The sequence below is a fragment of the Tamandua tetradactyla genome, chromosome 17 (assembly GCF_023851605.1).
Source record: "Tamandua tetradactyla isolate mTamTet1 chromosome 17, mTamTet1.pri, whole genome shotgun sequence".
In the NCBI taxonomy this organism is placed as follows: Eukaryota; Metazoa; Chordata; class Mammalia; order Pilosa; family Myrmecophagidae; genus Tamandua; species Tamandua tetradactyla.
In genome coordinates this window covers 42,233,911-42,257,847 of record NC_135343.1, presented here as the reverse complement: position 1 = coordinate 42,257,847, position 23,937 = coordinate 42,233,911, and the positions used below count along the sequence as shown (strand labels likewise).

Here is a 23,937-nt window from a genome sequence, read left to right as displayed (position 1 = left end):
GTAAGCTGACAGCCTGATGCCCATTGCCCTTGAATCCTTGTGTATTTCCTACAAAAAAAGAGGTAATTTTTCTACAACCCCAATACAGCCAACAAAATCAGTAAGTTAACATTGGTACATGATTACCACCCAATCCCAATTCTTAAACCCCTCAATAAACTTTTCCAAATGTCCTGATAATGTCCTTTGGAGAAAAAGAATCTAGTTCAGCATCATGAGTTACATTTAGATGTCATATCTCTTTAGCTTCCACCAGTTTGGTACAGTTCTCCAGTCTTTCTTTCACTTTAATGAGCTGGACACACTTGAAGGTAACGACCCAGTCATTTTGTAGAACATCCTGCAATTTAGGTTTATCTGATATTTCCTCATGGCTAGCTCCGTTGTTGCAGGACAATCAGAGCATGTCACTGTGCACCCCATCAGATGGCTACTGACTGTGATTTATTCCCTTATCGATGATGTTTACTTTGATCCCTTGACTAAAGTGGTTTCTGCCAGGCTTTTTCACCATTGTTACTTTTGCCCTTTATAGCTGATGAGTATTTTATTGGGAGATACTTGGAAATTATGTAAATATTCTGCTTCTCATCAAATATTCAGTTCATTTGCTTATTTACATCTGCATGGACTCATGATTTCCTACTTCTTCAATGGGCTGTCATCCATTATTATCATTATTTATTCTGGTGCCAAACTTGTCTCCAATTTGGCCAAAGAAAGTGCTTCTCACTGGCTTCTGTTTCTTTCTGACATGCCCTGTCATTTTTTGAGCACTTCCTAGTTTTCTCGCAAAACAAGATGTTCCAGACTCATCTTGTATTTTCCTCCTCCACTCCTCAACAGCCATTTATTCAAGAAGCCCTGTTTCCTTTTACTGGATGAAGTATTCAGAAGACAAGATCTGGGTTCTAGGTGTTCTGTTGCTTTTGGATATCTCTGTTTCCAGGTCTTCTCAGTGGACAGAAGTGGGGAAGGCATGTAAGGACATGCATATGTACATTCATATGTATTTTGAAATGTACAAAGAAACAAACATAAATGCAAATGTGTCACATTTTAATATTAATTACAGTAATTCATTCATCAATGTATTATATAATTTATGTCTACATGTATATCTATATCCACTGAAAACCATAACTTATGACAATACCTCTAATTTAAGTATAACCCCACAGGATTCACTTTATTTCCTCACTTTCCATGCATGAACTCCTTTCTCTGACAGTGAGAAATCTGGCTCCCATTATTTTAAATATATTTACCTATTTGATCAATCACCCTGCATGTAACCAATCTCCTATCTTCACCAGCACCCGCTTACCCACTTGGGTGCCCTCCACACCACACCACACTCTGGGTTCCCACACTGTGGAAAACTCTTCCCACAAGTGGAAACCCTCCTTACCCAGCCCAGGCCCTGAGTCCCAGCAGCAGGTGATCTCCGTTTATCTCAGGGGCTCAGCCTCTGATACCCTGCTTAGGGTGACCCTGTCCCAGCTTTCCTCCCACCCTCTTTGGCTCTGCACCACTTAACAAATTTGTTATTGAATTGCTAGGAAAGGAAAAGGAAGAGACTAGAACAAGTATACTTATTTTCTGTGTGATAAAAGAGGAGAGAGCTATTCACCACAGCCCTGTATTATCTGAATGCTCTTAATGGCAGCTAGTTCAACTGGTTTCGAGTTGAAAGGAATAAATCTGGGACCAATATCCTGAAAGCTTTGTGGCCAAAGGCTTTTTCCTAAGTAGATAATCTTTGCTCAAAGACAGCCTCAGCAAGCAGCTGTGGCCTGACCAGAAATGGCAGAAGTAATTTGTGAATAAGGAAGGATCCAGCAAAATTATTTTCTTGTGATTTGTCCCTTATCCCTCAGACTGTTGAGGAGGCTGTGGGGAGGGAGCTGGGCGGGGTGTCAGCTCTGGCTTCTGACCTTGGCTGCACAACCCATTCCAAGAGTGCACTGAAGGGAGTTCTGAACCTGTTGGGTGTGAGTCTCCCTGTGAGGGGATCTCATTATCTACCTCCGCCCTTGCCCCTCCCCACCCCCCACACCTCCCTCATCCCCGCCTTTGAGTGGCCTTTGGGGGTTGGATGGAGGCAAGACCGAACAGCTACAGGATTTGCAAGTCTCCCTCCTGGAGAACAGCCACTATTAGCCACAGAGGAGAGCTCATTCCCAGATTGCATGGCCCCAGAAGCCGGCTGCACTGTGAGGGCTTCCATCCATCCCATCCCTCATAAAAAGCCCCGACCCTCTGATAAGGAGAGGAAGTGGCTGCCGCAGGAATTTGATCTGTGATAACCCGTTCCACCACTGTGGGTGGACTGTGGTGTGTGTCTGAAATGTGCGGCCTCTTGTCGCATGAGGCAGCAGCTGCCGCAAGCTCTAAAGGAATGTGTGCCCAATATTTGGTGCTGAAAGGCTGGAAGGGAAAGCAGAGCCTGGGACGTGTGAGGGAGGATGCTACGCCGGCGTGATGGAAAGGGTGTGATCCTCGTGTGGGCAGAAAGCGGGGGACAGGGTCGTGGGGAAGAATGTGGAGAGGGCCAGTCCTGCTGCCCCAGGGACGTCTTTTTTTTTTTTTTTTTAAGGCAATGTAAAATCCATTCTTTCTTTTTTTTTTTTTTACATTTAATATGTTTCCCTTTCATCTTTCAAGCCTGACTTCCACTAATATTGACTTTTAAATAAGCTAAAAGTCAGCAGCACCTCTTGCAATCATCCCTGAACTTTATAAATAGCCCATCCCTTTGGAGATGAGGAAATAGACAGCAGTCAAAGGGTCTCTCAACTCAGTAATGGCAAAGACGGCAAATTTTCAGAAGTAAAGAGCTGGCAGGTGAGATCTGGAGGAGAAGGGAAAATTTACACTGCTCAAAAAAAAAAAAAAAAAACAAGTGACAGGCATTTCATGCATTCACTAGACCAGGTTGCTGGAAAGAGCCCTGGATTAAGTGACAGATTATTTGGGCTTTAGCCCTGGCTTTGCCACTCACTGATTCTGTCCAGGTAAAGGAAGACTTACCTTTGAGATTCAGCTCCTGCACTGGTACAATAAATATACTACTATGTATCTCCAAAATCAAAGTAGCTTCGTAAGAAACAAAGGGTTGCAAATATTCAAATGGTATTATTATTATTGGTGATTTCTTCTCTTTTAAACACACATGGTCCTGGGAAGGACAAATTTATTGTCATTCCCCTCTTAGTGTTAATCACATCAGTAGATAGCCTTGTCCTACTTCTTAACCACAATTAGTGAAAAAATGAGAATTTCATTGCAGACCAAGCTTGCACCCTATCACCACAATTCTACAGTGAGAGGGGTTTTGGAGTTACACTAGTCTACTTTGTATATGTTTGCCTAATCTTGACATTTTATGTAAATGGAATCATAAAATGTGGGTCCTTTGTGTCTGGCTTCTTTTACTTGGTATACTGCTTTTGAGGATTCACTCATATTGTACCATGAATCAGTATTTCATTCTTTTTTAAATGGTTGAATAATATTCCATTGCCCATGTATATCACTTTTGACTTATCCGTTCATCGATTTATGGATATTTGGGTTTTGTATTAGTTGGGGTTCTCAAGAGAAACAGAACCAACAGGAGATGATGATAGATAAATGGATAGATAGATAGATAGGTAGATAGATAGATAATTTATTATAGGAATTAGTTCATGCAACCGTGGGGATTGGCCAGTCCAAATTCTGTAGCACTGGGCTACAAAATGGGAACTCAGTGGTGACACTGAATTCCCCAGGAAACACTGGCTGGCTGAAATAGAGGTAAAAAATCTTTCTCATGACTGATGAATTCCTCAGTTTTCAATTTAAAACCTCCACCTAATTGGATGAGAAGATGTTTCTCATAGCTGAAAGACTTCTCCTTTGCTGATGGTAGATGGAATCAGCCATAAATTCAATCAATTGACTAATAGATTTAAATCCATGGAATACCCTCACAATAATAATCAGGCCAGTGCTTACTTGACCAAATAACTGGACACTATAAACCTAGACAAACTGACACATGAAATTAACCATCACATGTTGTTTTATTTTGGGGTTACGATGAAAAATGCTGCAACGAATATCCATGTACAAGTTTTTGTATGGGAATATATTTTCATTTTTTTTACGTATATACCTTGGAGTGAAATTGCTGGATCATATGGTAACTTTATGTTTAACCGTTCAAAAAACTGCTAGACGGTTTTCCAAACAGTGCGGCACCATTTTATCTTCCCATCAGCAGTTTCTGGGGGTTCCGATTTCTCCACATTCTCACCAACAGTTGTTATTTGGCTTTTTATTATAGCCGTCCTTGTGGGTCCAAAATGGTGTCTCGCTATGGCTGTGATCTGCATTTCCCTGACTAGTGCTGCTGAGTATCTTTTCACGCGCTTATTTCCCATTTGTACATCTTCTTGGAGAACTGCCTATTCATCTCCTTTGCCCACTTAAAACAATTGGGTTATTTTTCTTTTATGAGTGAGTTATAATAGTTCTTTATGTTTTCTAGATACAAGTCCCTTTTCAAATACACAATTTGCAGACTTTTTCTCCATTCTGTGGGTTGTCTTTTTACTTTCTTGGTGATTTTCTTTGAAGCAAAGAAATTTAATTTGCCGATGTCCAGTTTATCTATTTTTTCCTTTGTTTCTCTTGGTGTCATATCTAAGAAACCATTGCTTGATTCAAGTCACAAATACTTATGCCTGTATTTTCTGCTAAGGGTTTTATAATTTTAGCTCTTACATTAAGCTTTTTGATCCATTTTGAGTTCATTTTTGGTAAGTGGTGAATGTAGGAGTCTAACTTCATTCTTTTGCACTGAAAATCAAGCTGTCTCAGGGTTTGTTGAAAACACTATTTTTTCCCCCACAGTATGGTCTTGGCACTCTTGTTAAAAATCGGTGGTTCAGTGGTTCAGTGGTAGAATGCTCACCCTCCATGCGGGAGACCCGGGATCGTTTCATGCACACTCCCCCCCAAAAAATCAATTGTTCATAAATGTGAGAGTTTATATATGGACCCTCATTCTAGACCATTGATCTATATGTCTATTCTTAAGCCAATACTGCAGCATGTCTTGATTAATGTAGCTTTGAGTTCGTTTTTAAATTAGGAAGTGTGAGGCTTCCAACTTTGGTTTTCTATTTTGGCTGTTCTGAGTTCCCTGAAATGCCATATGAATTTTAAGATCAGAATCTGTGGAGAAGTCAGCTGGGATTTTGATAAGGATTGTGTTGAATCTGCAGATAAATTTAGGGTTTAACATCATCTTAACAATATCCTTTCTATCCATGAATATGAAATCTTTCCATTTATTTAGATAATTTTAAATAAATTTAAATTTTCCTTAAATTTAATTTCTTTAATTAAATTTAATTTCTTTAATTTCTTTCAGTAATGTTTTGCATTTTTCAAAGTATAAGTTTTGTATTTGTTTAGTTCAATTTACTCCCAAACATTTTATTCTTTTTGATTCTATTGTAAATGGAATTATTTTACTAACTTCATTTTCAGTTTATTCATTGCTACTGCATAGAAATAGCACTACTTCTTATATATTAATTATATATCTTGCAAACTTGCTAAGCTTGTTTATTAGTTCATTTTTCAATATACAAAACCATGTCATGTGCAAATAGAGATAATTTAACTTCTTTTCTTCTAATCTGGATGACTTTTATATAATTTTCTTTCTTAATTTTCTCGCTGTGCTTTACATTGTCTTGTTTTTCAAGAATAACTGGTTTGAAGTGAAATGCATTATATATTATAGTTCTAGTTTCCAAACTCAACAAAGCCTACCCAACAAAGTCACAAATATTTGCCTGACGTGTTTTTTAAGTGATTGTGTCAACTTGATCTTAGGTATCAGAAATGAAATATTATGACAAAAAAAATGGGGTGATTTAAGTAAAAAAGGAAATAGCTGCCTATTTCTGAAGTTGAGATGTTTTGTACATATAAATTCATTTTTCTAATCAGTATTATTCACCTCTTACATACACACCCCTTAGTTAGGTGCTCAGTTACATAAAGTTTAAGGCACCAATCCTCACTTGAATAAACTTACAATTTGTAGGCCTGAACCTCCAGTCTCTGGACATCTGCTTTTCAATCTCTTTAAAGCTGGTGACAATCTTTGTAAGTCTCTTTAGAGAACAAAGCTTACATGAAGTTGAACAACATGAAGTTACTAATATTCCACATTTTGGCATACAAAATATCAATTTCAGATGGTTCATACTAATAGAAAAAAGGAAAATTTGCACTAAATAATGATGGTGAAAACTTACTATAGAACAACATTGGGTCTTAAAATATTTTAAAGGCATGTTTTGGCTTAGCTTCAGGATGATGCCATGAGGTAGGTAATACTATGATCCTCATTTTACAGATGAGAAAACAAAGTCTGAGAACGATCGAGTAATCAACTCAAGTTCTAATTGTTAATAAGTTGTGGATCCCAGGTCTCTGTGAACAAAAAGTCTATATTTTTAAATAATGTACTAAATAAAAACATTAAAGAAGTTGGAGGTAAATAAGAGCTACAGGGAAGTATTTAGCCAAGTATCTTACATATCTATATATGTTAATAAACATCAGAAGGATGCATGAGCATGATAGTAGAAAAGGGAATAACTGATGCTGAGAAAGAGACCAAACTAGGTAAATCCTTTCCATGCTCTATTTTTAAATTTCAGAAGATGAAGAACAATCTCCCTCATGACATAACATTCCCCTTGGGGCCCCATCTTCACCTGATTTTTTTCCAGAGGGTCTGGAAAAAATAGAGGCTACACTCAATTCCCTTTTAATCAATAAGCTTTGACTACTGCTACCAAAAGCATACATACTGTTGGCCAAGAACCACATTTCTACATTAAGCTCTTACTTTTCCTATGGGTCTGAAACAGCCCCAGTTAAGAGAGAGGACATATACTCATGAACACTGAATAGCAATACAAAACATTAGTAGAACGGTTACGTGCACTATGAATGGTTATCCATCTTAACTAATATACTTCAGTCAGAATTCTGCGACAAGTATGATTCATGGAAGCTTTGGGCAGAGATGTTCTGCGTGGTAGGATACCTCTGAGTTTACTAACAACAATCACCAACTGATAAAATGTCAATGTGTGAACCACTTGACTCCATCTTGTGATGAAGACTCTTTCCCAAAGTTCTGTCATTGTAATCCACCACCTTAAAAGTTTTGCCTGCAAAATGTGTGCTGGCAACTGCTTCCACAGCTATTTCAGAATCCTGACGTCTATCAATGCTCTTTGGGCAACAGAATGATACAAGTCGTCCTCATAAGTCATTGGCACCAAAGGGCAATGCTAAGTTCTTCCAAAGCATTATGGGAAGAGCATCGTGAAGATGCTCATAAATGCTATCAGGCACTGCCTTCCACATGAGCAAACCATTCAGTGAGAAGAGAGATATGGAGGAGCGTGACAGGGGATGAGCATGTGCAGGATAACTAAAATTAGTTTCCAATCTGAGATCCTCATTTATGCCTTCTCTGGAATGACCATCATCACCCACATTTTTCCCCATACATGGTCCATTCTGAAATAATTCTCATTCAGAGGTCTAAATGTCAACTGCTCTGAAACAGCTACTGAAATTCTAATGAAGAATGAATGTGTAACATTTCAAACAGTTCCTCCATGGACTCTTATCATCACTGCCAGAACAGCAGCAGGGAGAAAACCATAACCATGTACTGAAAAAAGCCTTGTTTCTGGCCTTGTAAAGCAATGTTTCAAATATGTGGGTGTATATTTTCACTTTGATATCTCATCCCATTGACAGATTCCCATCCTGACCTAACATTCTCCAGCCTTCCCAGTGTTGTCATGTAGACAGTCTATTCCCCGAGGAGATCAGAGATTCAACTGTTAAAAAGGCAAATGGAAAAAAGATGTCCCCGTTCTCCCAGAATCACAGAGCACAGTGCCCTTTGGAGAATAGCTGTTGTATAGGCCCAAATGACAGACAAGGATTCCCCAACAAATTTTTCACCAGAAAAAAAAGCCATCTCAGGCCTTATAAAACCCCATGCTATGACCACTCTCTCAGTTGCCTTCTTTTGACCAATAAAGCCCTGCTTGGGGAAAACATTAACCTCAACACCTCAGTTGGATATTTAGTGAGTCATATCTGTTTGAACTGATAGAAGAAAACAACAAAAAAAGAGGTGAAGAAATTTAACCCATATTTTAAAATTATTCCTAAAGCTATAATTTCTCAATTGCAACCATTAATTGCCCCCCCCCACTCGCATACACACAAAGACTTTATCCTTAAAAAGCAATAAAATAAGTAGTTATATTAGGTATGGCATAAATACATACCTCAGGAAAACAACAGCAAAAAACTCACACTATACCAATGTATATAAAAATGTATATGCTATACCACAGAATATGTTTGACTGGGATCAGCTCATCAAGTAAAAAGTTGGTTCGGCAAATGTCTTAGAAGTGAAAATGATGAGGTCTGGAAGCTGTGCTAAATGATTGAAAAAATGGTTCAAGTGATAATGCCAACACTGATGTTGAAGATTCATGTGAAGTGTTTGAATACAGTTTTTTTTTAAAAATGTGGAAGTGGAAAAAAATTCTAAATTTATATAACATTATTTTTAAAAGTGTTCAACGAAATTATATAAGTAGACATTTGACAGTTTCACCTAACATCCCGAAAAGATATATATTTAAGATGGCCCCAAATCTCTCTACTTCTTTTTAAAAAATCTTTCATTGGGAAAATGGGGAATTCAGCCTCTATGTGGTCATGTATGACACAAGAAATATTTGTGGGTAAATAAAGAGAAGAATCAGGTGTCAGATATAGGAGAAAGATTGGATGTCACTGGGCCTAATTTTGCCATTTGACTCCAATTTTTTTAAAAGTCAGCAAATATTCTTATAGAATATTAGAATCTGTATTCAGTATATTAATTATTAAATTAACCAACCTGTTAAATTTATTGTGCTGATGCTGCCTAATGTATTCTCCATTAAAAAAAATCCCTACTTATTTTCTAATTCACTTTGGCACCTAGTTTAACTTTTAGACCTTGGTTCTAATTTTCATGACTGCTGTAAGGGTTGTTTGACAAAGGCTTTAAATGGAAAGAGTCATATCACCTTTTGGGAGTTTTGGTTTCCCTATGGATGTAAAAAGGATGATTTTGTCTGCCCCATTTTTTCCCACAGGATTACTGTGAGCATGGGCTGAAGTGATGGCTATGAAAGCAAACTCTTCAAAGAGTAGTGTATTATCAAAGTTTTTTCTTATTAAAATAACAATTAATAACCTGAAGCGCTCAAAGCATATATTTAGGAAGGGAGAAAAAGAGGAAGGATGGAAAGAAGGTAAAGGAAGAAAGAAAGAAGGAAGAAATTGAGGAGGAGAGGAAGGAACAAAAGAAGGAAGGGAGAGAAGGAGGGAGGAAGGAAGGAACAAAGGAAGGAAGGAAGGAAGGAAAGTAGGAAGGAAGGAAGGAAGGGCACAGCAAATGAATTATTCACAAGCCCACATCCACAAGGTTTGTGGCTTTCTCACATCCTTTCTCCTTTCCTTTACTTCCAAAGACTCTTTGGCCATTTCATTTATACCCATGTCCAGAAGACGACAGGCTGGAGGATGCATCATATCTCTTCTGAATTTGCAGACTACAGTATTTCATTAACTTTACTTTGCTTTCCCACAGCTAATGAGGACCTAGTTTGGCCTTCTCTTATCCAGAGCATCCTACTAGCCTCGTTAGCCAGCATGAATCAAATGGACCATTCTGACGAATGGTACATTCTCATTAAATGAGAATTAATTCACTTAATCATAATTAAAAGAAATTCTAAGCAGTTTTCAAAAGGGCTTGAATCTGCTTACAGATTAGGGAACAACAAAAAGCATAGAAGATACTATATTTCAAAGCAAGATTTTATATAAAAGGGAGAATAAATGGTTTCAAAGCCAGGAGCTGAATAAATCTTTAAATTAATAATAAAGATTGTTAGAGCTCGTGCCAAGCACTCCTATCCCTACTTCATAGATGACAAATGTAAGGTATTCAGGATTAAGAATATCTCCTACTCAGGGCAAGAATCAAGTGTTTCTGACTACAGAGCCACAATAGAAAACCTAGGCTAGACTGTGTCTCGTTCTGACAATACATTTTCAATTATATTTTTAAGCCATGAAGGTGAAAAGAAAATAGCTAAAGCTTTCTTTCTTTCTTTTTCTTCCTTCCTTCTTTCCTTTCTTCCTTCCTTCCTTTCTTTCTTCCTTCCTTCCTTTGCTTCTTTCTTTTCCTTCCTTCCTTCCTTTCCTTCTTTCTTTTCCTTCCTTCCTTCCTTCCTTTCCTTCTTTCTTTTCCTTCCTTCCTTCCTTCCTTTCCTTCTTTCTTTTCCTTCCTTCTTTCCTTCTTCCCTTCCTTCTCAGGAATAAAAGGAATAAATATGTATCTGCAGGTTTGATTTGCAAACAAAGTAGATACACCACTTTGCTCTCTGGTAATGAATATTTAAGATGCTATTTTATAAGGAGCATTGCTTATTGAAAGACCCATGAATGAAATTCTTGTAGATGTTTCCTTCCACAGATTATGAAAACACATGTGCCGGGTGTGTGCATAGCAAGAGTTTGTGAACTTCAGAAAAGAGTTGATTGAGGGAGTTGGAGAGGAGGAGATGGAAAAGTCGGAGAGACATTGTAGATAAATAACTGGTGAAAAAAATAAAGGTGAAGACGGTGTTAAAGAATTTTGCCAATCTACTTACTTAAGATGGTCATTATTTAAAATACCTCAGTGGGTTGATAACATCGGTCCCTGACATCTTCAACAATAACCCAACAAATGAAAGAGGGACTTCTTTTTGTGGAAAAATGAATCTCTCACTGGCTCTCATTGTACCAAGAAGAGAATAGCAAATAGTAAAGGAAACAAAGCAGGAGCCAATCTTCATGTTCTCCCAGAAAGACCCACTATTTCTCCTGGGCCCCCATCTTCTGGTCTTTGGCAGTCACCTTCAAAACCATCAAAGCTGATCTCATCTTCTCACTGCTTAGTGCACCAGCTGCTGCCAGGGAGAATCTTATCCAGATGCTGTGATCTGACTGCTTCCCACTCCACTGTCCATTTATTTATTTTCTCCTCCCAGATGGAACAGTCCATGGACTTTCCCACAACCCTCCACAATACTTGCCATTACCTCTTTCATTCTCCAGGCCCAGTTTATATTATTACTGAAGTTTAACATATTTGCTTCAATATTGTTGGAATTCAAAGCAGAGTTGACTTCAGTAACTATGTAAATGTCTTTAGTTCTATATGTTTAGACATTAAGATTCTAGATGTAGTGCAAAAAATTTGTATTTGTATTTTACTGCATTTTATTGGGGAGGTGACATGTTGTAGTGATATTCACACATGTTGGGATTCCCATGTTTTGAATTGTATTACTCATTAATAAGCAAGCATTTTGTAACCCATAATGTAACATAGTATTAAAACTCCACACTCATCTCTCTTGGGCATCAGTTTTAGCACACCAAACCACCTCCCTGACTTGTTGCCCTTGCTGTCCCACTTTCAAGTCAAGCAGGCTAAGCTAGAATTTTCCCCCACAAAACATCTCAAACAACCGATTTTCCAATTTTTATCACTAAAACTACATGTCAATCAAGAGTCATGTAAAGAAACATGCCCTAATGGGTCTTCTCGCCTTCCCCTCAGAGCTTGGGCTCTGCAGTCAGACGAGACTACACTAGTCTGAAATCTCCGTTCTACTACGTAACTAGCACATATTCAGCAATGAGCATATTATTTCACTTTGTTGAGGCCTCAGTATACTTGAGTTGGTTATTATTCTCACATTTGTCCCACCCTTGCTCTCACTTTATTCACTAGATGATTTTAGCTTTTCCTTTGCAGGGTTCATTGAGGATGTTAGTTATGAAGCACCTCAGCTCCTATCACCTCTGCAGCTGCTTCTCTACCCATCTTTCCTCCTTGTCCTGTTACAAAGACATTTGCCTTTTTATTCCTTATCTTTCCCTCCGACTGTGTTCTCTGGGCCATGCCCTCCTGCCACCGTGCAGCCCTCTCTTGGGGATGGCCAGCGGTGGGTGAGGGAATGGCTTTGGGATTGAGCAGGCCTTGTGTCAATCTTGGCTCTTCCCCTCCCTGGCTGGGTGACCAGCACCCTCACCTGTAAAATGGCCATGATAATAGTGCCTATCTTATAGGATTTGGGGGAGAATTAGAAGAGATAATGACCACAAAGCATATGGCTCAGTGCCTGGCACAGAGCAGGACCTGAATAAGTGATGACTTTTTGTGTTATTATTATATCTTTGAGTGTTGCCAGCACAGTGCCTTTCCCTGCCAGCCTGGCATCACTATGCATTGCACATTGTAGGTGCTTAAGAAACATTTGTTCTTGTGGTGGTGGTGAATGATGAATTATTAGCCATGATAAGTTGCTTCTGGCTGGGGCTCAAGAATCCTTACTCCTCAGAGAGTTGCCTGACATCACTATCACTAGTTCCAAAGAGCTGCGTTAATGCAGAAGGAGAAATGCTCAAGGTAAATCCTTTTATTCCTATGAAGACTCTGCCCCAAACCTAATGTAGTCTCCTGGCGAGCTGGGCTGGACTAGGCAGACCACATTTGCTCTGGCTATAGACAGATTCAAGGCTTAGAATCCAAGAGTAGCAGTAGCACTTTTTTCTTCCCCTTAGGACTATACTTCAATTGATTCAAGAGCAAAGGCAGCCCTAAAGAATCCACAGCAGGAAAAGAAGGTGGCCAGAGAAGGTCCTCCTGAAGGTCTAAGGAAGGCAGTGGTGGGTTGAGGAGACTGTGTCCTCCTAACTGGAGTGCACTCAGACTTCTTGTCTCATCAGCCACTTGGGAGACCAAGATTCCCAGGAGTCCAGCCAATGCCAATATTCCCAAAATACCTAATCCAATGAGAAAGAGCCAGAGAGAGAAGCTCAATATTTTCAAAGGAGACCCCATAGAAGTAGAGAAGGGAGGATATAGAAGTGGGATAGAAGGAGGATTGGCAAGAGGCAGGAGACATGAATGCTTTCAGAGGTTAGAACACATCAGCAGTTTTGAGGAAGATTGTGACATTTAGGGAGGCTAGTATATTTAATTTAAATGCAGATTTTCCTGGCCATGTTTAAGCTTAATTCTCCATGTAGTACAAGTTAAAACCCAAAGCAGATAAACATGCAGTGGAGCCATGTCCCCAATGCACTCATTTGTTATCTCTTCGCTGAGCAGGTACTATGTTCCAAGCTTCATACTGGGTTCCCAGGATACATGAGTGGGATACAGTCTCTGCCCTTGTGGACTCCATGGTATTTGGGAAGGCAGATGTTCTAACCTTATCTCAGGGAAGCTGATATAACTTGCAAGTATGTTGATCATGCAGCAGAGAATGACTACTCTCATGCATGAAAGAACAGGTTGGGGATGTAGATTTTAGAATTTTTTTTTTTTTTTTTTATCCCAAATGTGATCATTTGGGTTTTTTTCAGAGTTCACTTGGGTACTTCATCTCAGTCCACCAGTGATCACTGTGTAATGAAAGTGGTGGAATCAAGTGTTTTTAAAAATACTATATTTTTTCTGTAGTTCAGAGATCTGCGTTTCCTTTAGCAGCCTGCTTGGCTATTTAAAGAATGCTGTTATCCTTCACTAGAATTCCTTTTAGGTGCTGTTATCATCCCAAATGCATAAAATCCCAATCTCATCAGCCACTGATGAGAGGCAAATGACCCATTGAGTTCTAAACACACAGACCTAATAGATAATTCACTAATAATTTTGGAGAGCTCTTGAAGGCCATAAAAATGGCTTTGGTTTTCAGGACTTCCACACAACTTAAACTGCATCAGAACAAGCTTAATTGAAGGTGTTTATCTAAAATTCAGTTTGTCACCTTCTAGTCATATATTCACATTATTTTATAAGGATTGCTTAAGCAGAATTGCTGTCTTATGACATCATATTAGACTGGAACTTGACCTTTTTCCACTGAAGGAAAGAAAGAGACTTTTCTAGGGGTAACTAAGCTTTTTAAGGCAGAAGTGACCATCCCTTTTCATTTGCAAACCAGAAGGTTGATTCTATAAACAGATTTGCCATTTCAACATTACCTAAAAATGAAGATTATCCATGGCTTCAAATTTCTTCTGTCTCTTTGCTCTAAGCATGGCATATAATGAAGATGTGTTACATGTAACCTCTGATTTCACAAAGAAATGTCCAGTGCTCAGCAACAGTTCTGTCACAACACACTTAGGCTATCGCTCTGATACGGAAGACCTTCTCCAAGAAGCCCTTCTGGCATGCAACCTTCTGAACTTGTCAAGTGAAAGTAGTCAGAAAAGTGGCTGTCCACTGATAAGGCAGGTCCCCGTAATTTCTCTCTCCTTCCTTCTCTCTTCCTGCAGAGTGTCAGAGGCCATTGCGCTGACCTCTAGTGTTCCTTCCAACTTTGAGAGTCGATGATTTGAAGTTATAGGATTTGCCTCATTAGTTGGTGGATAATGAAATTGAATAGCAAGGGGTTACTTGTGTGTTGTTCCATCTAAACAGATGCATTCATAATACACCAAATTCTAAGGGGGGCATATTTTCTTACTGAAGGAAACAAAACTCATGATTTGTATGTCCTTCTGGAGAAACAGGACAGACATGGGACATTGGAACTGTCCTAAGAAATGTATGAAAATAGAGGGGTCATTCAGCCTTCGGGGAAACCAACACTAACGATTAGTACAGAGAAGCCCACCACTCTCTCTCTCTCTGATATATATGTATAATCACACAGCCAGGGTTTTATATCATGCCCTATCCACCTTCTCAGAGTCCAACTACATAGACTTTGTCTCTAACAAAGACTGTTTAGGGAACCAGGAAGGAACTGTGGCAAGAATGTGGGTTTTAATCCATGTTTCACCAGCTGTATAGAATCAGGCCAACCTGTTTTATCTTTCACTCTGTTTCATCTGTAAAATGGGGGAAACTAATGCAGAATGCAACTCCGATAGTGGGTGCAAAGTGACTGGCACATTTTGGGACCTCTTTTCTGTTCCTTCCCCTATTGCATATTAACTCTGCCAGGAAAACCCAGTACTTTGAGGAATGTGCTCTTGATGGCTCCTGGTTGAACCAAAATCAGAATGACTTGAAATGTACCAATTTTTTTTTCACAGAAATAATTGCGTTTATTTGTGTCTCTTAATTTCTCCTCTGAGCTGCTTTTCAGATCTGAGTGTGCTATGAGGTGTGAATGGCAGCTTATCTCGCTGAGAGTGTGGAATAAACCCTTAGCAGCCTCTGGTGTTAAAGGGCTTGACTTATCTCAGCATCGTGGCAGAGTGCCCTGGCTGAGTTTGCGTCTTTGTCGTTGGACTCTGTGTTGTTGCTTAGCACAGCTGTCAAACACCTCCAGCGGCTCTAAAAGCAGGTTGACGGGCAGTCTATCCACCCCTAGGGTATCCTGGGTCGGTAGACACTTTTGTTTTTAGAATTTACTTCTTAAGTTGCACATGCAAGAGATTTTGTTAGCTTTAAAGAGCTATGAAGGGGCGGGCCGCGGTGGCTCAGCGGGCAAGAGTGCTTGCCTGCCATGCCGGAGGACCCCGGTTCGATTCCCGGCCCCAGCCCATGTAAAAAACAAACAAATAAACAAAATATAATAAAACAAGAAAATGTTTAAAAACATGTTTCCCTTTCTTCCTTCCATCCTTCCTTCCTTCTCTCTGTCTTTCCTTCCCTTCCTCCCTCTCTCTTTAAAAAAAAAAAAAAAAAAAAAAAAAAAGAGCTATGAAGATGTTATTCAAATACAGATAATGTAATCTTACGTAACACAAAGATTGTCTCATCTATGGAATAAATGTGTTTCTGAAAAGATGGGAAGTGTAACAAATTTAAATGTAATTGGAGAACTCACTGTTCCAAAGAATTCTTGGTGAAGCTTTCTCTAAAACGAACAATTTCACTATTTGGCTGAATTGGAATTTATAGATAATATCCATTTTCATAATTTTTCTAAATGTCAAGTGTCTTTTTCTCCTTTTATAAGGAAAGAGGGATAGAGAAATCATTTCTCTTTGTGTCATCTTCTCAGGTTAGACAGCATGAGCTGCTAGTTCTTGGGGTGAAAGGAGTCTTTCTTTATCACCAAGGTAAAGTTCCAAACTTAATCCACCTGGATTTGATTTTTGTATAAACTACGAAGTAGGCAATCAATATTTCCAATAAATGGTCCCAGCGCTGTTTATTAAATGGTTCATCTTTTCCCATCTGATCTGAAAAATCATCTATTACCAATTTTTCATGTTCACGTGAGCTTTTTTCCAGGTTTGCTATCTTGTTCCATGATCTTTTCCTATAACAGCATCACACTGTCTTGATTATTTCTGACTTTTAATAGTTCTTAATATTTGGTAAGAAAAGTATCCCATCTCATTCTTTTCCAAGATTATTTTAGTTACTCTAATTCCTTTGCCCTTGCATACAGAATTAAGAATAATCTTTTCAAGTTGTATTAAAAGTTCTGCTAAAAATGTATCATCTCTCTATATAAATTTGTGAAATTACTGACATCTTTATTATACCGTTTTCCTATTCATGAACATGGAATACTGCTACATTTATGTGTCCTTTCCAGTCATTCAAAAAACTTTAACTCTTGGGTACCATGCTTTGCATGGTTGAATTCCCACATAAATTATGTCTGCGAGCAGACAGAATGCCTTAAAACAGTGCTTCCTACCCCAAACTATGCCTTTTGACAAGGAAACTATCTTCTGCAAACCCTAAAATGAAAGGGGAAGAGAAGTAGGGAAGAAAGAGCCCTCAGGCCTCAACTGGAGCCTGAAGTCAGCCAAAACAAGTTGCAAGAATGCAGAGAGACAAGAACTGCTGGGAGGAGTAGAATTGGGGAAAAACATTTGGAAATATGATTTGGCATTAATTGAAGTAGGCAGAGTCATTCCTGACTACAGAGCAGCAGTCCTATTTCTATAAATATTCTCTAGGCTTATGCTATCCAGTATGGCAGTCACTAGCCATATTGTTTTTTAAATTAAAATTTAAATCCCTCAATAGCACCAACCATACTTCCAATGCTCAATAGACACTGGCAGTTTCAATGGCTATTCTATTGGATAGTGCAGATATTGGACATTTCCATCACTGTGGAAAATTCTGTTGGACAGTGGGCTTGGCGAATATCTGGAACAGAAAATAACAATAAAATTCACACTAGCACTGTATATATGTATTCACACTAGTACTGTATATATGTATCAAGAAAAAAAGTAACAATCCAAGAAAGCACTGTCCATCAGCACTATAATGGTTATACAAGTTATTTATAAAACTGACAATTCTACAACCATGAAAATAAATGAACCGCAGCTACATGTATTGACATAAGCACATCTAAAACATTCTGCTAGGTCCAATAAAGCAAGCCAAAGAAGAAAATGTATAGCATGATTCAGTTTATATATGTATTAGTTAGGGTTCTCTAGAGGAACAGAATCAACTGGGAACACTCGCAAATATAAAATTTATAAAAGTGTCTCATGTGACTGTGGGAACGCAGAGTCCAAAATCCGCAGGGCAGGCTGTGAAGCTGACGATTCCGATGGAGGGTTTGGATGAACTCCACAAGAGAGAATCGCCAGCTGAAGCAGGAAGAGAGGCTATCTCTTCTGAATCCTCCTTAAAAGGCTTCCAGTGATTAGATTAAGCATCTTTCATTGCAGAAGACACTCCCCTTGGCTGATTGCTGATGTGATCATGATTTAATGCTATGTAATGTCCTCATTGCAACAGACAGGCCAGCACTTGCCCAACCAGACAATTAGGTACCACCATTTGGCCAAGTTGACACATGAACCTGACCATGACAATATAAGTTAAAATAGGCAAGACTAAATAACATATTTTTAGGGATTTATTCATATGCCTGCTATGCTTTCCTGGCAAGGGCAGGATGTAAAATTGTGGAAAAAAAAAAAAGAAAAAGCAACAGCATAAATAGCCAGAAATTCAGCCTAGTGCCTTTCTCTGATGAGGAAGAGAAAGGAGATGAAATTGGGAGGAGTTACATGGAAAGTTTTAAAGGTACTGGTTATATTTTATATTTTTAACCTGGGGAGGTGGGGAGCCATGGGTATTCGCTTTATCCTTATCTTCAAACTCTTTATACAATTTAATAAACATTTTGTATATATGATGCATTGCATAATAAAATTTTAAAAGAATTATAAATTAATTATTTGCAAATTTTAAGATAAATAGTATATTATGGCTGATAAACCTAGCTATCATCTCTCTCTTCTCTCTCTCTCTCTCTAGTGTGTCTTAATAAAATACACGCGTACTTTAATAATGGGTATATTTATTTAAATGACATTTATACTTCTATAACATTACTGAAAGGAATTTAAGGAAGAAAATATTTAAAGTGTTTGCCATCATTTACTCCTTCAATGGCTATTTATTGAGTGACTCTTATATAACTATGAATCAAGTAAACTCTACACACTTATGATATACATCAGTGAACAAAGCAAAGATCCCGGGCATTGTAGAGCACATATTCTAGCTAGAGGGTGGGACATGGATGATGCCAAAAGATAGGGAGACTGTGAAAAAAAAAACTTAGTCATGAAATAAAAGTCTTTATTTTTGGTATCCAGATTTATCTGTAATTCAATCATTACTTCTACTCTTTCCCTTTACTGCAAATGTCCCTGCCTTTCCCCTCAGCCCATGAGCTCCTGGAAAGTGTAAACCATTGTATTTCCAGCATTTATCCATCCCAGTGAAGATTCAGAGTAAGTAGATGCTTAATGCACATTCATTAAATGAGAGACGATGGACATTTCTCCCAAGAGCGTCAAATGCTTTCGGGAGTAACTCATCTACGACCTACTAGGAGAAAGAACTTTTTTTTCAAAGCATCTGTAAATACAGCCTCTGCCTCTCATTCCGTAAGTGGAATGGCACACATGTACCGCTTGTTTCTGTCCTGCTAATTGTTAAATTAACAAGTTTATTTTTTTTAAAAACAGTACTTTATTAGTAAATTGTATTTTATTTTAGACACACCCATATTATATTAGGACACATATGTTTAAATAGGAGGGTAGGATTAGGAGGTCCAAGACTGCAGTCAGGCTAGGCCTCATGGAGAAGATGATATCTGAGTAAAGATTTGAAGGTGGCAAGAGAGAGAAAGCAAGTGGATTATCCAGGGTAAAGCTATTCCAGACAGAGGGGACAGCCAAAGCAAAGGACCTAAGATGGGACTATGCCTAGGGTATTTAGAGATTAGTTAGGAGGCTGCTGGGGCTGGAGTGGAGTTTGCAGGTGGCACTGAAATCACAGAGGTAATGGAGGGCCTTGACAGCTACAGCAAGTCTTCATCTTTTCCTTTGAGAGAGGAGAGAGGCATGGTGGTCTGATCTCATGCCAGGATCTGACTGTCGTGTTCAGAATAGACTGATAGGAGGCGACGGCAGACACAAGGGGCCCAGTGAGTAGCTTGTTATGGACAAGCTACTCATAACAACACATGGACACGTGGACCATCACCCTCCATGTGTTTCTGCGACCTGTGGCCGGTAGTATTCTATAGAGAACAATGGTTATTTAACCACGCTCCATTTTATTTTTGTCCTGCCCATATGTCAAGTAAGCAAATATATTAACAAGTGCCCTCAATCTTAGAATATGTGGGCAGTTGTATTTCAAATGTAAATTTCAGATGCCTTTACGTTTCGATAGATGTTTCTACGTTTTTTCGGACTTTAAAAATCTTCTTACAAGCTTATGGGATACCCACCCAATGGAATTAGGCAATTGCTGTAATGAATGTTATGGACAAATGTGGCAACAAGGAAAATCCTTAAGATGAAATGCTTGGTGAAAAAAAGCAAAAGGTAAAATTACGTATTTGTGGAGTATAATGTTATTATTATTTTTAATGGTGCATGATCTTCTAATTGGTTCAGCCAATGCTTACTCTGGGATCTCATCTCCTAAAACTTTTGCCCTTATTTTATTTTCTCCAGCCACGTTGACCTTTTGGCTGATGCTTATGTCTTTCAGGCATGTAAAAACCATCTTTGTACTGATGTTCCCTCTGCCTCCCTAGCCTTTATGACTGACTCCCTCGCCTCTGGCAGGGTAACCTTGTCTGGCCTTGACAGTTACATAGCAACCCCTGTCCCCTGGCACTTCCCATCATCTTCTTTGGGCTTGTTCATTCTGCTGCACTCATCAGCCCAAAGTACGCTTCCTTTTATTTATGTATTTGTGTACTGTCTCCCACCTGCCTCCCCTTCCAAATGGAGGGCAAACTCTACAAGGTCAGGGTGTTTGTCTCTGGCACACAGTAGGTACACACAGTGGGCCATTGTTGAATTGAAGTCTATTACAAAGGGCTGCTGTTTTCTATTGCTATCCTAATTATTGATGATATTTCCTATTATAGGTCCTATTACAGTGTGAATGAATCATGTGGAAGTTTTTTGAAGGCTGGAGGTAAAAAAAATATTTAAATCACATACATCAGAGAAGTTGGGATGAGGAGAGGGCCTCCACGTTAGTGCTTGAGGACGGCTGATACTAGTAGGCCTCAGGCAAGCAGGGACCTAATGCTGAAGGGTCAGGAGAGGCCAGGGAGGCCAGTTCCCTACTGACAGTGTGGGTTCTGGGAATATGGAGTTGACTAGAAATGTCGTTATCAGGTCAACTTCCAATCCTGGAAGGAGGTGCTGGGGTGACAAAGCAGAGGAGAAGAAGAACCTAAGGTTGAAGGAACCCCCAAATAGTTCCCAAGATCTCGACTGTGGTATGAAATGGCAGTCAGAGAGCAGATTCTAGAAGCAGGCATGGGAGAAATCACTGCAGGCTGTCTAGCCTCATGCTGAGTTTGCTAGTTCTAATAGCATATGACTTGTAGGTTAGGGATTTTAGGCAGGACTTACCTGTTATCCATAGCACAGTTTTGTATGCTGCTAAAATATAAAAATGCTCTTACAGGTTGGTAAATATCTACTTCTCCGGCCCCTTCCCTGGAATCTAGAGCTCAAGAGTTAACGCTTGGCAAGGCTTTTGGGACCCTTGTCTAGTACTCTAGCGAGTATCTGTCTTGATTGGCTGGGACTCTGTCATAGAGTTTGTTAAACGTTTTTATTATCACATCTGGTTTGCGAGGTGTACCACGAAAGGCTCTAAAAATTCCTGAGCAGGAAGCATGAGACATCTGATGTTTCTGATGTGAGGTCCAAGGTGGAAGGATTCCAAGAGCCTAGGATTGTGTTCAAAGACTTCCTAACTTCATTGACCTCTTGCCTGCCAGGAGAACTTTATCAATTGCACTTATTCAAGGTCTGTCCACTACTCCCAGGGAGCAGCAGGATCCCAAGGATTTTGTCCAATGGGCCTGAGCCTTGTCTGGCCCACAGAGCCCTTAGAGAATGGGAAAGAATTTGGTGTTAGATCTTACAAGTTTATGGGAGCTCAGCTTCAAAAGTTGGTCCAGAATATGTCAAAGTAGAGGCTCCTGGACACTGTAATTGAAAAGTGAGATGCGTAAATAGTATTTCACTCTCCACATTTGTGGATTCTCTTAAAATATCAAAACATACCCTATATATCCTTGCTCACAAAATAGCGATCTTTAGTCCATGATGAATGGTCATACATTCCAAATGAATGAGCTCTAAATGAATGAGATCATTGCAAAGCAATAGAATAGATTGTGTCCAGAAAAGTCAAAATAAGGAAGGAACATGGAGGTATTCAGACCCTATAGAGTCAGATGAGATTCACCAGGAAATGTTTCTAGAGAAAATCACAGAGATAAAGAGTCCATGCAGCTAAAATGTAGGATGTCCAGGCCTGGTGGAGGAGGGAGGGGCTGTCCCGTTCCTCGGATCACGAAGCCCACCCCAGCACAGGCGCTAAGCAAGCGTTTCAAGAAGCTGCAATCACTGAGATGCGCTAATAGTCATTTCCATTTTTTCTCTCTTAATTAGCCAAAAATAGAAACATTCTGATGGAAAAACTGGCCCCAATATTCAGCTCCATAGTTCCTCTAAGGCCGAATTTAGGGAAGCCAGTGAAGTCTCAGTTACCAGCTCCAGCGCCGGGGTTATGAGCACCAGGGCTCACTCACTGTCCCGGCAATGACGCATGCGCCCGCCACGGGTGTGCTGACGTGTGTGTGTGTGTGTGTGTGTGTGTGTGTGTGTGTGTGATGCAGGACCCGCCGGCCGAAACCCCACAGTGAGGTGCACCGCCCCCAGAACGGGTCCCAGCCTTTGAGGGGACCCCTCATGGGCCAGCTAAAGGTTACCATCTATTTTCAGTCCGCAGCTGCCTTTTTAAAATAGGTGCAGATGCGTTCACTAAAATGGAGACTTGAGTCAGAATCAACATCTACTAAACACACGGACCGTTTGGAGGAGGGATTTTTTCCCCTCAGCATACAATCCTTACTAAAGGCATTCCAAAAAAGAAATTGCTGTACAATCTTGCATTTAGTGAGGGGCAAGAAGCAGAAAATGACCATAAATCTTAGGGAGCCTGAAGAAAAATAAACACAGCTAATTTATTGGGGTCAATGTAGGTAGGAAGTTTTAGCTCAAAAACGGAGAGAGTATTCCCATATACCACATCCCTGGACACGTCCTGTGAGAGACACTCACCCTGCAGGACACACCTCAGCCCGAGCGCGCCCCCTAGCGTCTCCCGCAGAGCCACCCTGACTGCACCGCTACTGCCACCGTCTCTAAATAAGATTAGAAAATGCAGTGAAATGGTTTGTCTTTCCCAAACTAGACGCACAATCAATTCCACTGTGTTTCTTTTTTCGCTAGTTTAAAGCATTTTTCATCTGCCCAATATTTTTGTTTGCTAAACTTTTGCGGGATCCACTTGGTGATCAATTTGATTAAGCTGTGCAGGATCTGGCCAAGGTTTGGTTCCAGTTAACAATTGATTGCACAGGAGAAAGTTCTGAGCGACACATCCAACTGCAGATTGCTCCCTGGCTCCAAACTCTGGGGGCTGCTTGGTGCTGAGCAGGTCTGGTGATCCGTTAACATTCCAGCATCTCTGCTGATGCCCTAGCCTAGTGGAGTAGCAGTTAAAAATGTGACTTTTTCTTTTATTAATTTCCATTAGACTCAAGACTGCCTGAACTCAAATCCTAGCTCTGTCCTTTTGTAGCTCTGTGACCCCTGGCAAGATATTTAACCTAGGTGACCCATGTATGATATAGGGGTAGTCACAGGGTTTGTTATGGGGACCGCATTATATGCAAAGCACTTAACACATTGCTTGTTTGTGGGAAGCACCCAATAAATTTGAGCTGCTGTTATAATTAAACACTCGCCTTATTCCTCAAGAGCCGTTATAACCAGATCAAATCTGTAGGGAAAATGCTATTGACCACAAAGCTTACACTTTTCTATTTCTAAAATTGTATACTTAAAATGTGTATGCTTATTTAATTTATTAAATTAACTCGGAGATGGTGGATATTTGGTTTTTCTTCAGAAATGTTTATGGAGGGTGAAAGCACCATGACTTAAATTAATATTTATCAGCATTGTTGCATATTGTCTTGATCCCCAATACCTACTTTATGCATGTGTGAAACCAGAACACATAAAAGCAGAACTTAGACATTCCTGCCAAAGGAAGTGGATTGAAAGGAAGAGAAGCTGTCTTTGCAAGGAGAAAATTGTTCTATCTCTCAGCCAGTGTCAGAATGTGGAAATGTTTACAAAATGCTCATTAAAAGAAAAAGGGATTGCAAGATAGAAACAAAATCTGGT

At 39.5% G+C, this 23,937-nt stretch overlaps 1 long non-coding RNA gene across 1 annotated transcript in view; it reads right to left on the bottom strand.

The window, feature by feature from the left end:
* The window catches only part of LOC143661589 (uncharacterized), a 36,091-nt gene extending 21,797 nt beyond the window's left edge, over window positions 1-14,294 (bottom strand). The window contains exon 1 of the long non-coding RNA XR_013164710.1: window positions 14,218-14,294. This is a non-coding gene — a long non-coding RNA (uncharacterized LOC143661589). The remainder of the gene's footprint in view (window positions 1-14,217) is intronic.
* Window positions 14,295-23,937: the final 9,643 nt, after the last annotated feature.